Source organism: Crocodylus porosus, unplaced genomic scaffold (assembly GCF_001723895.1).
Source record: "Crocodylus porosus isolate Cpor-Errol unplaced genomic scaffold, CroPor_comp1, whole genome shotgun sequence".
Taxonomy (NCBI): Eukaryota; Metazoa; Chordata; order Crocodylia; family Crocodylidae; genus Crocodylus; species Crocodylus porosus.
This window is the reverse complement of record NW_017728911.1, coordinates 33,995,344-34,006,620: the sequence shown is the minus strand read 5'-3', so window position 1 is coordinate 34,006,620 and position 11,277 is coordinate 33,995,344. Positions and strand designations below refer to the sequence as shown.

At 42.4% G+C, this 11,277-nt stretch overlaps 1 long non-coding RNA gene across 1 annotated transcript in view; it reads left to right on the top strand.

The window, feature by feature from the left end:
- LOC109309273 overlaps positions 1–5,111 on the top strand; it is a 14,317-nt gene extending 9,206 nt beyond the window's left edge. Inside the window, exons 2-3 of the long non-coding RNA XR_002100872.1 lie at positions 2,641–2,791; positions 4,813–5,111. This is a non-coding gene — a long non-coding RNA (uncharacterized LOC109309273). The remainder of the gene's footprint in view (positions 1–2,640; positions 2,792–4,812) is intronic.
- Positions 5,112–11,277: the final 6,166 nt, after the last annotated feature.

The following is an 11,277-nucleotide window of genomic DNA, read 5'->3' as shown; positions in this document are numbered from 1 at the left end:
ATAGTGTAAACATAACTTTTATATGCACTGGGAAACCAAAAAATTCGTGTGACTCGCTTTATTGCGATATTCGCTTTATTGCGGTGGTCTGGAACCGAACCCGCAATATCTCTGAGGTATGCCTGTACAGATAACAACTGTAATAAGGATAATAAGAACAACTCTAATTATATCGTAGCTTCAACTCTATTCATTTTGCTTGTTTTATTTTATTTTTATAGCCATATAACTTCCCCACCTGATTTTGTCTCTACCCACTCATGTCAGCTGTGTTGGAACGCTTCAAAATTAAGTGACAGTATGTTGATGTAAGAACAATAACAATAGTCTTTTATGGTTTTTAGCTGTTATCTTCCATCTTCCAAAGGTCCCGAAGGAGTTTATGGATATTAATGCGCTGCAACAGGGTATCTAAGATGCCCCCAAAGTGCCCAAGGCAGATGTGTCATGGCTAGCGTTTCCTACCTTCTCTATGAGGCAGGGAATTAATTATTATCCTTATGCTGCAGACAGATTTGGGACCTGTCCAATGTTGACTAGGCAGCTCATGGAAAAAGTGGGAATAGAACTTGGATCTTCTGGTTCTGGCTATAAGATCATCTTACTAGCTCCAAAGTCCATAGGCATGCACTGTAGAAGAAACTCCCGCTCCTTCTCCAAAAGACTGAGTTAGTTTTGTAAAGTTGACCCCTATAGCTTGGATTTTCCTCCATCTGTGTTGTAAATCACAGAGAGACAGTTGGAAGCAGGGAAAAAAAGCTGCAGTGACATCATCAGTTTAAGTCCTTGCAAGGAGCTTGTGCTGACCATAATGAGATCTGTTTGATTTGTTGGCACTAATGACCTTAGCAGGCTGAGCTGCTGAGTTAATTTTTTTTGGCTGTACCTTTTAAATGGGTTAAGGGGGACCCTTCTAGCCAAACACCTGCAGCTTAGGAGTGAGCAATGTTGATTGGTCTTTTAAAGTCTAGATGCAGCATTTATTTTTATTTTAAACAAGCTATAATTCTTTTTCTGGGTTTCATCCCTTTGCATGCAAAACATTGTAAAAGTGCAAAGCCTTTGGTGGGTCTGCTGTTATTTTTTGCTGCCAGTGCATCCCCAGAAAGTCAACTAAATACTCTAATTTAATTTTCCTGTGGTCATGTTCTTTTCAGGGCAGCCAAACACAATTTGATCCCAAGCAACGTCCTAACCATTAAGGGACTTGATGTCTGCAGATGCAACCCAAACCCCAATACTATGTATTAAAAACCCTTTGCTAACACAGCATTCCTCAAAACTTTGACTCTGGGCTGACAAATACAAAAAGAAAATCCAAGAAATGTTACAATCTCTGCTTAAATGTTGAACTTTGAAACATTTCAAAGAAAAAACATGAATTCTGAAAACTGCACGAACAAAAGAGAAGCTGGGTAGCATTAACAAATGAAAAGTTCCAGAAACCCTTAAGTTTTCATGGGAAAGGAAATCAATTCACTTTAATAGCTGGGGCTGAACGTTAAGCCTCAGTGGTGATGGACTGAATAAGAAGGCATGTATGGTGACATTTCTCTGACCAACATAACCACTCAAAGCTGGCATTAGGTATCAGACGCATTCAAGGGTCAAAGGCAACTTCCCTTTGCTGAGACACAGAATAAATCCAAGTCTTCACAAATGGCAATCATGAGATGTGATACCAATAAGGGAATGTCATCCATAGAAGGGCTATTCATTCTTGCTCTTGAATACTGCTTTGGCTTCTTTAGGAAGTTAATAGTGTTATTACATACTTCTGAAGTATGAATATATGAAGGCCGAAAATATGTGAAATGCTAATTAGTTATGCACTATTCATCTTATAAAAGGAGTTTCTGATTCTTTCTCCCAAAGTGGGATATTCCAGCTCAGCTCTGCACAACCCTGGATTTGACCACTTCTACCTGCCGCCTCATCCTGATTCTTCTTAAGTCTTTCCAGTGCTACCCAGTCAACTGCCTGCAAAGAGTTCTTCTTTATTGCATTTTGAGGTGCTTTACCTTCCCCTAATAGTCTTCCATCTCAACACAGAGGTAGAAAATCTACTGGGGGTCTTATTCTTTCTGAATGCTCCTCTCCGGTTGCAAAAATAGATGTCTATAGTCATGTCCACCTTTGTGAGGCTTGCCACGAAGCACCATTTTGGACAGTCTGTATCCTGTAAGATTCATCAAATTATTGCTAGCTTGCTCTTTTCATTTAGTAACCTGGCCATGGGAACTCTGCTGTTTCTTGTTTGCTAGTTACAGGCTGGTTTATGATTCTCTTTCTCTGGACTCTTGCACAAACCTGTGCATCCTCTGAAGAATCACCACCTTGCATAGGCTCAGAGTCTTATATTCAGTCTACCTGGCATTTTGTATCACCCCAGTTCTGTCCATCTGCAGTAATACTGGCATTATGTAGTCAGAATTTCCAAATGACACTGAATGCAAATGAATTTATACTCCATTAAAGTAGGTGGAAATGGAAAACAAGGCATCAAGCTTGATAGACAGAGATGACCATCCTTACCCTTCATTATAAACTGGATAAAGAAGCAGGACAACCAGAGTTTAAGTTACCAATAAGCTAGTCACTTTGAACTAGGCTTCACTCCTTTTCTTGTCTGATTTGCAGGCTCCAGGGTATGGCTATCGCCTATCCTGTGTCACCATTATCACAGAGCTAAGGCACTAGCAGCTCACCCAAAAATGCCTTGGGTACCGGACTGGGATTTGAGATAATCTGGTTTCTCCTGTACTGCCACTGAGCTACTTTGTGACTTATAGTAAGTAACTTTACTTTTTTTGTCCTCTTGCTCTCTGCTTCTGCCTCTCTAGTCTAGTTAAACCATAATGACTTCTTGTAACCTTTTTTCTCTATGTCCTTTGTCTAGTACAGCTGGTCTTTCATCTTAGTTGGGGGTCTTTTAGGGTCCATTTGAATGCATATAATAAATAATAACATTTCAAACCAAGATAAATAATGTAAAACAAGGTGGTTATATTTATTGTTTTAATTTGTCCTAGTTGTTTAGCTGTAGGTGTGTGTGTTTTTGTAAAATTCAAGTGTCTTTATTTTCAGTTGGTTGTACAAATACATTTCCATGATCCCTGTAAGATATACAGGGATATAAGATTTAATTTCCACTGGTGAAAAAACCTGTAGCTTAAAAAGACTGGCAAGTATTTACCACTTTCTTTCCTTCAGAGGCTTTTCTATAGTCCACCCAAGTGGCTGCTCTCTCCTGAGTCTTTTGGAACCAATGCCATCTTTTAGCAACTAAATGAATTGTCAGCAGAGTATTTCAAATCAGACGCTTATGACAAAAACGATAAACATCATTTTGAATGGCCCACGAAGCACCTGCTGGCTTAGGAGAGATTTAACAAGAAAAGGAAATAGAAAGACAAACTAAAATTACAGGTCATCGGATAAGAGCAAGCAGAAGGCATTTTTTCAAGTAGGGTTGTAGAATGTGGAAAAATGTCTTACAGGATGCTAGCAGAAGATCTACTTGGTTTCTTCAAATCTTGATTGAGCTGGACACAGCCACAATCCTCTAGTTGCTCTCAGGCCTGGACCAGGCTTTCTGTTAGATCCCAGGAAATCTAAGAGGAGCTGCTCAGAAAATCAGATTGTGTTTCTATGAAATAAGTTAGCAAAAAAAGGAATCCTCTTCATTGTGTTGAAATGTTGCATTAAAAAAATTGGACTTTTTTTAAAAGTTGGAAACTAAACTATTACAGGAAAAAACCCACAAAATATTTTGGGTTTGGGCCAAAAACACTTTATCGATTATATCATATTTTTACGTGGGGAAAAAAAAACAGTTTGAGGGAAATTTTTTTGACCAGTTTGTATGTTTTACCAGCTCTGTAAGTCAGCTATGAGCCTGTCTGGGGACTCTGGAGATGATAAGTTAAAATTTTCACACTGGCAGAAACTTCCAATGCCTTCATTTTCCTATCTGAAAATGGAGGTGAGCAGTGCTTCTATGATCTGTGCTCTTTGTTTAGACCACCAGTTCCCAATCTGGGGTACCTGTACCACCAGTGATATGCAGACAGCCTGTCAGTGGTACATGGCACTGGTAGGCAGGGGTGCTCAGGGCACTTGTGCCTGGCACAGGTGCCCAGCGGGGTGCAGCTCCAGCCAGCGCTGCAGATTGCAGCGAGGGACTCAGCCTCTGCCAGGCCATCTGTATCGCCAGTGCTCCCTGGCGTGCATGTGCAACTCTCATGCTCACCGGACACAGGAGGGAGGCCCTGTGTGCTGGAGCTAGCTGTCTTCCCTGCTGGGGCTGTGCAGAGTGGGAGGGAAGCCCCAGGTGCTTTCCCCTGTGGGGCAGGGAAGGCAGCATGCAGGGCTTCCCTCCCATGGCCAGTGAGTGTGGGGAGTGCCGGCAATACAGACTGCCTGGCGGAGGATGCACCCCTTACTGTGATGTGCAGCAGTGGCTGGAGCTGCACCCCGTTGGGTGCCCTGAGTGTCCTGAGCACCCCTGCTTGCTGCTGAACCATGGGAGGAGTGCGGGGGGTCCCTCACACTGTACTCCACAAACCCCACACACCCCCAACTTTCCCCCACAACCCCCCACATATACACAACCCCCCCAACATACCTATGCTCTCCCCCACACACAGCCACATGTCCTCACAATACTTCCCCCCCCCCGGGTGGTATGTAAGGTTGTATTGTTTTAAATTGGCGGTGTGTACTTTGTCAGAGTTTGGGAACTGCTGGTTTAGACCATAACACCATCAGGGCTTTGCAAACTCACACTTCTTTTATTTTGCATCCATACAGTGCCTGTGGCAGTTGGATCCCAGTCGTGGTTAGTTACTTTGTGTGCCACATGGTACAAATAATGAATATGTAGCTGGACCACTCAGCTCAAGGCGCGTTAGTACTGATGACGAGAAAGAGGAGAATTAGTTCTTATTCCAAAGATGTCAAGCCCCTCAAAGGTGGGGCATTAGTGATGCCATTTGAAGATGGGGCAAACGTGGTGCAGATGTGCGGGATGATCTGCCCAGGAATCCCTGACTAGGGGGCCGGGAGGAAATTTGGAATTTCCACTTAGTATTTATTTCACTACACAAGGCAAGCAGTTTCTTACTGTCAGGGGCACTTTCCATTCACTTCGCAAATTATTCTGAGCTTCGACAAGTTCTTTAAATTTGGTTTCCCCAGTCCTCCTGCATGGCAAGGCATGACGAAAATAGCTTGCTGGATATTTCAAAAGCTGGCAGTTAAGTACCTCTTTCTCAACTAAAATACACTTTTGATTTAGAGATATCTCTCCCCATGAGAACAGAATCCAATATGGTGATGTGGAAAGCATGTAAAATTGTGTCCAGGAGTTATTTCAACATACTAGGAGGTTTTGTTTCTTATCAGAAGCTTCGAGTGCATTTTAAGAGTGGGAAACATGGGTGTGAAAGCACTATCCTATGAACCTGACCAGTGAAGGTCACGCAAAAATACAATATGCTTTGGCCCAATTGTATAATGCAATTTTTTGTGCATTGAATTATCTATATTGAAATATGTATTTGCAGGAGTTGGTGAGAGATACTTGCTCGTGTGCACACAAATCTATAGAGAGGTTACTTACTATATACAATGGTGTGTGTATTTATACACACGCACATGTGCATACACACACACACGCAGAAAAAGATCATTTGCTGGGTTTTTTGGTCCTCTGGCCATTGCCTTGGAAGTTCATCCAATACGGTGTGCTCATTTGTCACGGACTGTTTACACAACAATCAGATTAAGCTTTCTTTCTTGAGATATTTTCCAATGTATAAAGTTAATGTGCATTGAGAAGGCACCTGAGGTTTTGATTTTTTTTCTTCTTTTTAAATCATGCAGCAGCCTCATAATCTTTTCAAATGTCTCTTCAGTGTCACTGAACTTTCTGTTTTCCTATAAAAAAAAAGTTTTAAAAAAGTCCATTAAAGCTTAATACTGTAAAACTAATTTTGTATTACTGCATCCACTGGATACACCATAAATAATAAAATGGTTAAATAATTAAATTCAATTTAAATTAAGTCAGTTGCTGATAGTTATGTATTTCATGATGGAAAGGATTTGCAGCACTGTTGAGACAAATAATCAGTAGACGATGGATAGTCGGTCAATAGACACTAGACAATAAATCTATAGATAATCAATCCTATTGAAATCCTATTTAAGGTATTGCTAATCATTTTGGCTGCGATTCAGACAAGCATTGGAGCACATGCTTACCATTAATGGTCTGTATGTAAGCCCTGTCTATCTCTATTAGTTTTGGTTAACTTCCCATAGACTTCAGTGCTTAATTGAAGCATATTTCAAGTGCTGTCCTGAATATGGATGTCTTCCTGAAAAGATAATTTTATAAGGTAAAGAATTAGGTACTGGTAACGGGGGTATTTACCTGTGATTGGAAGTCGTAGGTAAAATGACTTCAAGATTTATCCCACAGAGCAACTTAATAATTCTTTAGAGAAACATAACAGCTATTTTGTGCTTGGCAATGATTCCCAACTTGGGACATTAAAACCTGTTTTATTGAGTAGGGGAATGTTGGCCAAGACATTGGGGTTATCCCCAATGCTGTTTGAAGAGAGCCATGGGATCTTTAACATCCACCTGGACAACCATGAGAAATGCAAATTAGACTCTTATTTAATTTCTCATCTGAAGGCCGGCATGTTTAAAGGCAGCCTCTCTAGTCTGATGCTTTTGCTCCAACATGGTGTATGATCCTACTACCTACTGTGGGACTTGAACTATACTACTCTTTGACCCACAGGCGAGACATTCAATAAGAGTAATTAAAGGGATTTTTAATTATTTTTACAGCATATGTATAATATTCCCTCACTGTTTGTCCCCTGATTGGCATATAAATGGAATGTCAGAAGACATGATTTATAAAACATCCATAAAAAGACTTTGTTTTTGGGCTTTCTTCCTCTGTTATTTACTTCAGTTTCCAATTTGTGAAAATCCAAAGATATAACGTCACTTGTAAAAGAAAAGTCTACTCTCGGAAGGTGTCAGACCACCTGTGGATCTGGCCCATTTTGTGCTTTGCCATTGTTTTGCGCTATAAATCTAAGTGGAAGCTTTTCTTGGGGTTTGTGTTTGTAATTTTTTACATGGTTTCATTTGTTACCTTGGCCCTGCAGATTGTATAACTGTACATCTTTATTAAAGTGCCTTGAGATGTCTCTGTGTGATAAGGTGCTAATTAAATTGAAGCCATTGTGAAAGTCAGAGAGAGAGTGAGTGTTCAGGGTTAGCTAGTTTATACTCCTATTTATTTGATGACTTTAGTGACACCAGCAGCAGCATCTCAAATGTTTATGAAATCACAAAACTTAAGTCACGGTAGATGGCTCTAAAACGTTTTCTGATTCCTCTTGGATGGGTATTCAGAAACAAAGTCTTTTGCATCTGTAAAAGCATGCTACAAATTACAAGGTCCTCTGAGATTGCAGCGTGTTTCTGGTTTGGTTAGAGGTTTCAGCTGGATTACTCTTCTCCCATCTGGTAGCATATTCTGTATTGACCGTATCATTCTTCACTATTGTCATTGTCCTCGTCATGATGAACAAGTGTTATCTGATTGGCAACTTCATCTGAATGATGGACCATCACTTTAGGTCATAGTTTTCTACAAAAATTTCTGCTGCTGAGGTGGGGTGGTCTGAATTTCAGAATGTCATTTGGTGTGTCCTTTTCATCACTTTTTGGCCGCGGGAGCATACGGAGCAAGCACTGCAAAGTATGGCAGATGTTGTAAGTAAAGATGGTAGCCTAACCATTGAGCCTCTTCACTTTACAATGTGAGGCTGGGGCTTCCTTTGTGAACTCTTGGAGCAGCTGAGCTTAATCCTGTCCATGCTCCAGTATGGTGTATAGACATGCATAGCAGGGAAAGTATTGCTTGGAGACAATTTCTTTATCAATAACTGCCTCGTTTGGGACTGGGACAAGTGTCCCAGCCAGAGGTTTTGAAGGGACTTAATTTGATTGAAAGCAAAATATTTATCTTCACCAGTTTTGGGGGTTTTTTTGCATGGATTTGTGGCAATAGAGTTTCAGGGAATTTGTTTTTTGGTGTTGAAAGTCAGTGTCAAGGTTGCCTGTTTCAAAGATCGAGTACTTGAAATTCATCACGAATTGCATCTTGAAATTCATCATGGATTGCATTTTGGACGGCTCAGTTTAAGGCTGACCCAGGGACAGATCCAGAGGGTGCAGTGGCATGGTAGCACCTCCTTTCAGGTCATGGTGATCCCTTTTTTGATCACAGGAACAGAAGCTGGGGACTTTAAATCCTGAAAGTAGGCAACCTCCCCCTCTCCCCTACTCTTGGCATCCTCTTCTGTGAGCAGGGGCACCTCCCTTGCCCTCCTGTTTCCCCCCTCTCCTGCTTGCCACTGTTGCTGCCTCTGGCTGATCTGGGGGTGAGGGGTAGGGGAACTCCAGCACTGCTGCTCCCTGCTTCAGCTGGTGTTACCTGACATCCCAGGAGCAGGGGCAGGGAGAGGGAACATCTCCTAGCACAGCTGCTTTCTGCTGGAGCAGCTGACATAGTGGTGGTGAGAGTAGACAGATCTCCCCAAGCCCTTCGTATGCCCAGAGGAGTAAGTGGAGAGGCTGAGAGGGGGAATAGGTGGGGAAGGGATGTCTCACCAGCACAGAGGGGAAAGGAAGGTTGCAAAGTGTTGGGGAGAGTCCACCCACCCGGTCCACCCTTGGGCCTATGTTGCATGCTGCTTTCATCCAGTTGTTTAGGTACCTCTGTGAAGAATTACGGTAAGAAGCAAACAGAATGATATCAACCGTGAGCACAGTTCAGCTGGTTTTTTAAGACATGGAAAAGGAATCTACTTGGAAATCAAATGATCAAGCAGTTTGACTGAATGCATAATCCATGACAAGGACACACAGATAGGTGACCTGTATATTGCCCTCCAGTAAACTGATGGTCATAGGTAGGGTGATCACATGGGAAAATGTGAACTCCAGCTTGGTGGATTCCTAACAGAGGCATAACAAAGAGCTCAGTCTTGTTTAACAGTATCCTGTTTGTTCAATGGTAGTGACAGAAGAGAGCTACCACCGTGTTTGTTCATATTAACCTCATGTCCTTTCTTCAGTATTGGGACTACTACTAGGCCAGTTATCTCCTGTTCTGAAGATGAGCCATCAAGCACAGTTTTGTTTCATACATGCAGGGGAAAATGTGTTAGTTTTTAATCACAATGTCACAGGGCTTCTGTAGGCAGGCTGTCATTGGAGGTCTTTTCCCCTGTTAGTTGTTCAGTTTATTGGGCTGTAAATGATGGGAAGATCCCTCAAAACATGGTGAGATGTTCTCCACAGTGACCTGTTCACTGTTAGCATAAAGTTAGGCCTGAAAGTACTGAGTGTTCCCATCCTTCTCAAAGTTCATTCTGGTTTGATATTGAGGCACCATCTTTTTTCTTTCAGTTCTGCGTTTTGATTGGATGCCAGTCAGAATTCTAGATTTCTTGCACACACCCTCCGCCCATCTTATTTTTTTGGAACTTCTCCGGTTCTTCACAGGTTCACCGACTCATAGCTTTACTACCCCGTTTATAAGCTTTTGTTAAATGATCATTTGGGCAAGAAAGTCTCTGGCTCTCTTTTGCAATTTCACAAATCCTTGGCTGTTCCTATCCGTTCAGCAAATCTTCCTTTCTTTCTGTGCAGTCACGATGGAGCAGACTTCTGTTAACAGGCTGCACTTTTCACAGCTTGCACAGCAATACCATGGTTTCTCTGTGTGTAGAGAGATGATTTGGGATTTAAAAGCAGTGCCTGGAATCTCTTTGGATTTTTGTACAGGTTCTCCATCTAAGTACCTTGTCCAGTGGAAGAAGAGATGCGAGGAAGGATCGGTGGTGGTCTTAGGGGCATTGGGGCCCTGGGTAAGAGAGTCATTTGGGGTCCCTTAGAGGCTTAGTTTTGATGACCTATAAGCAAGTCTGACATTTGTTGTACAAGTTTGGGGCCTCCTAAAATGTGGGGCCCAGGGCAGTTGTCTGGTTTGCTGTCCCCTAAGACCACCACTAGACAGATCCCTCTGCAAGGTAGTTTGGAGAGAAAATTGCATGTAAGTGCTCTTTATTTAGTGACCCAGTGAGCACAGGTCAAGAGTACTATAGCCTGCATTTTTTATCAAATGGATAATTCTCTACTTATAATCATGTGGTCCAGTTGATCTTTGCTTCCATTATGATGTTTCCAGGACCCAGTAGCTGCCCCTAGAATAGTGGTGGCTAACTTTTTTGGCAGACATGCCACAAGTTAAGTACCAAATCCCCCCTGCCCCCAAGTGCCATTCTGATTTCCACCTCCCAGAGAGGTCCTTGGTAGATCTGCATCCTGTGGCGCTGGAATGGAGACAAAGGGGTTTGAGCTTCCAGTCTCAGCTGCATGGAGCAGAAGAGGGGCAGGACACTAGTGCACAAGGAGGTGACACTGCTAAGAGCCAGGTTAACTTTTCCCTGGTCCTGGAACCACTACAGTTGTATTTGGCAAGTGGGGATCCAAAGCCTTGAATTTGATGGCAGCTGCAGGGCCAAGGAAGGATAAACCTGGCTCTTGGTCTGACACCTTCTCCCACAGCAGCCCTGCCCCTGGTCCACTGCACGGAGTGCTGTGCTCCCTGCCTTCATCCCAGGGTCTCCCTTTCCTGAGCCCCCAGGGCTCATATGCCTCACACACAGCAACTGTCTTTGGGTCAAGACAACAATAGCAATCTTCACAAGGGTAAGAGGCCTTGTTTAGATAAGCACTAAAACTCGCAGATAGTTATGGCTGAATCATTTAAACCTCTAGAGTTTGTGAACCTGAGGGGTAAATCTCAGTATGAGAAGGGGCAAGCTATGAAGATTAGCTATGTAAACTACTTACCTAAATTGCAGCATCTGTTGCTTCTAGTCCTGCTGGATGAAAAGCGTTAAAAGAAGAAGACTGGTAATCAGACTTCTTTAAACCTTTGATCTGGGTTTGGTTTGAGGGTGGGGTGAATTCTTAGGTCAGCTATTTTTTTATATGAATCAGTTTATCACAGGAATATATTCAGTGTCTCAGGATTTCATTTTGTATATCAATGATATGTGGCTCGTTGAAAATGATTTTCATAGATTTCATAGACATTAGGGCTGGAAGGGACCTCGGGAGATCATCGAGTCTAGCCCCCTGCCCAAAGGGCAGGAAGTCAGCTGGGGT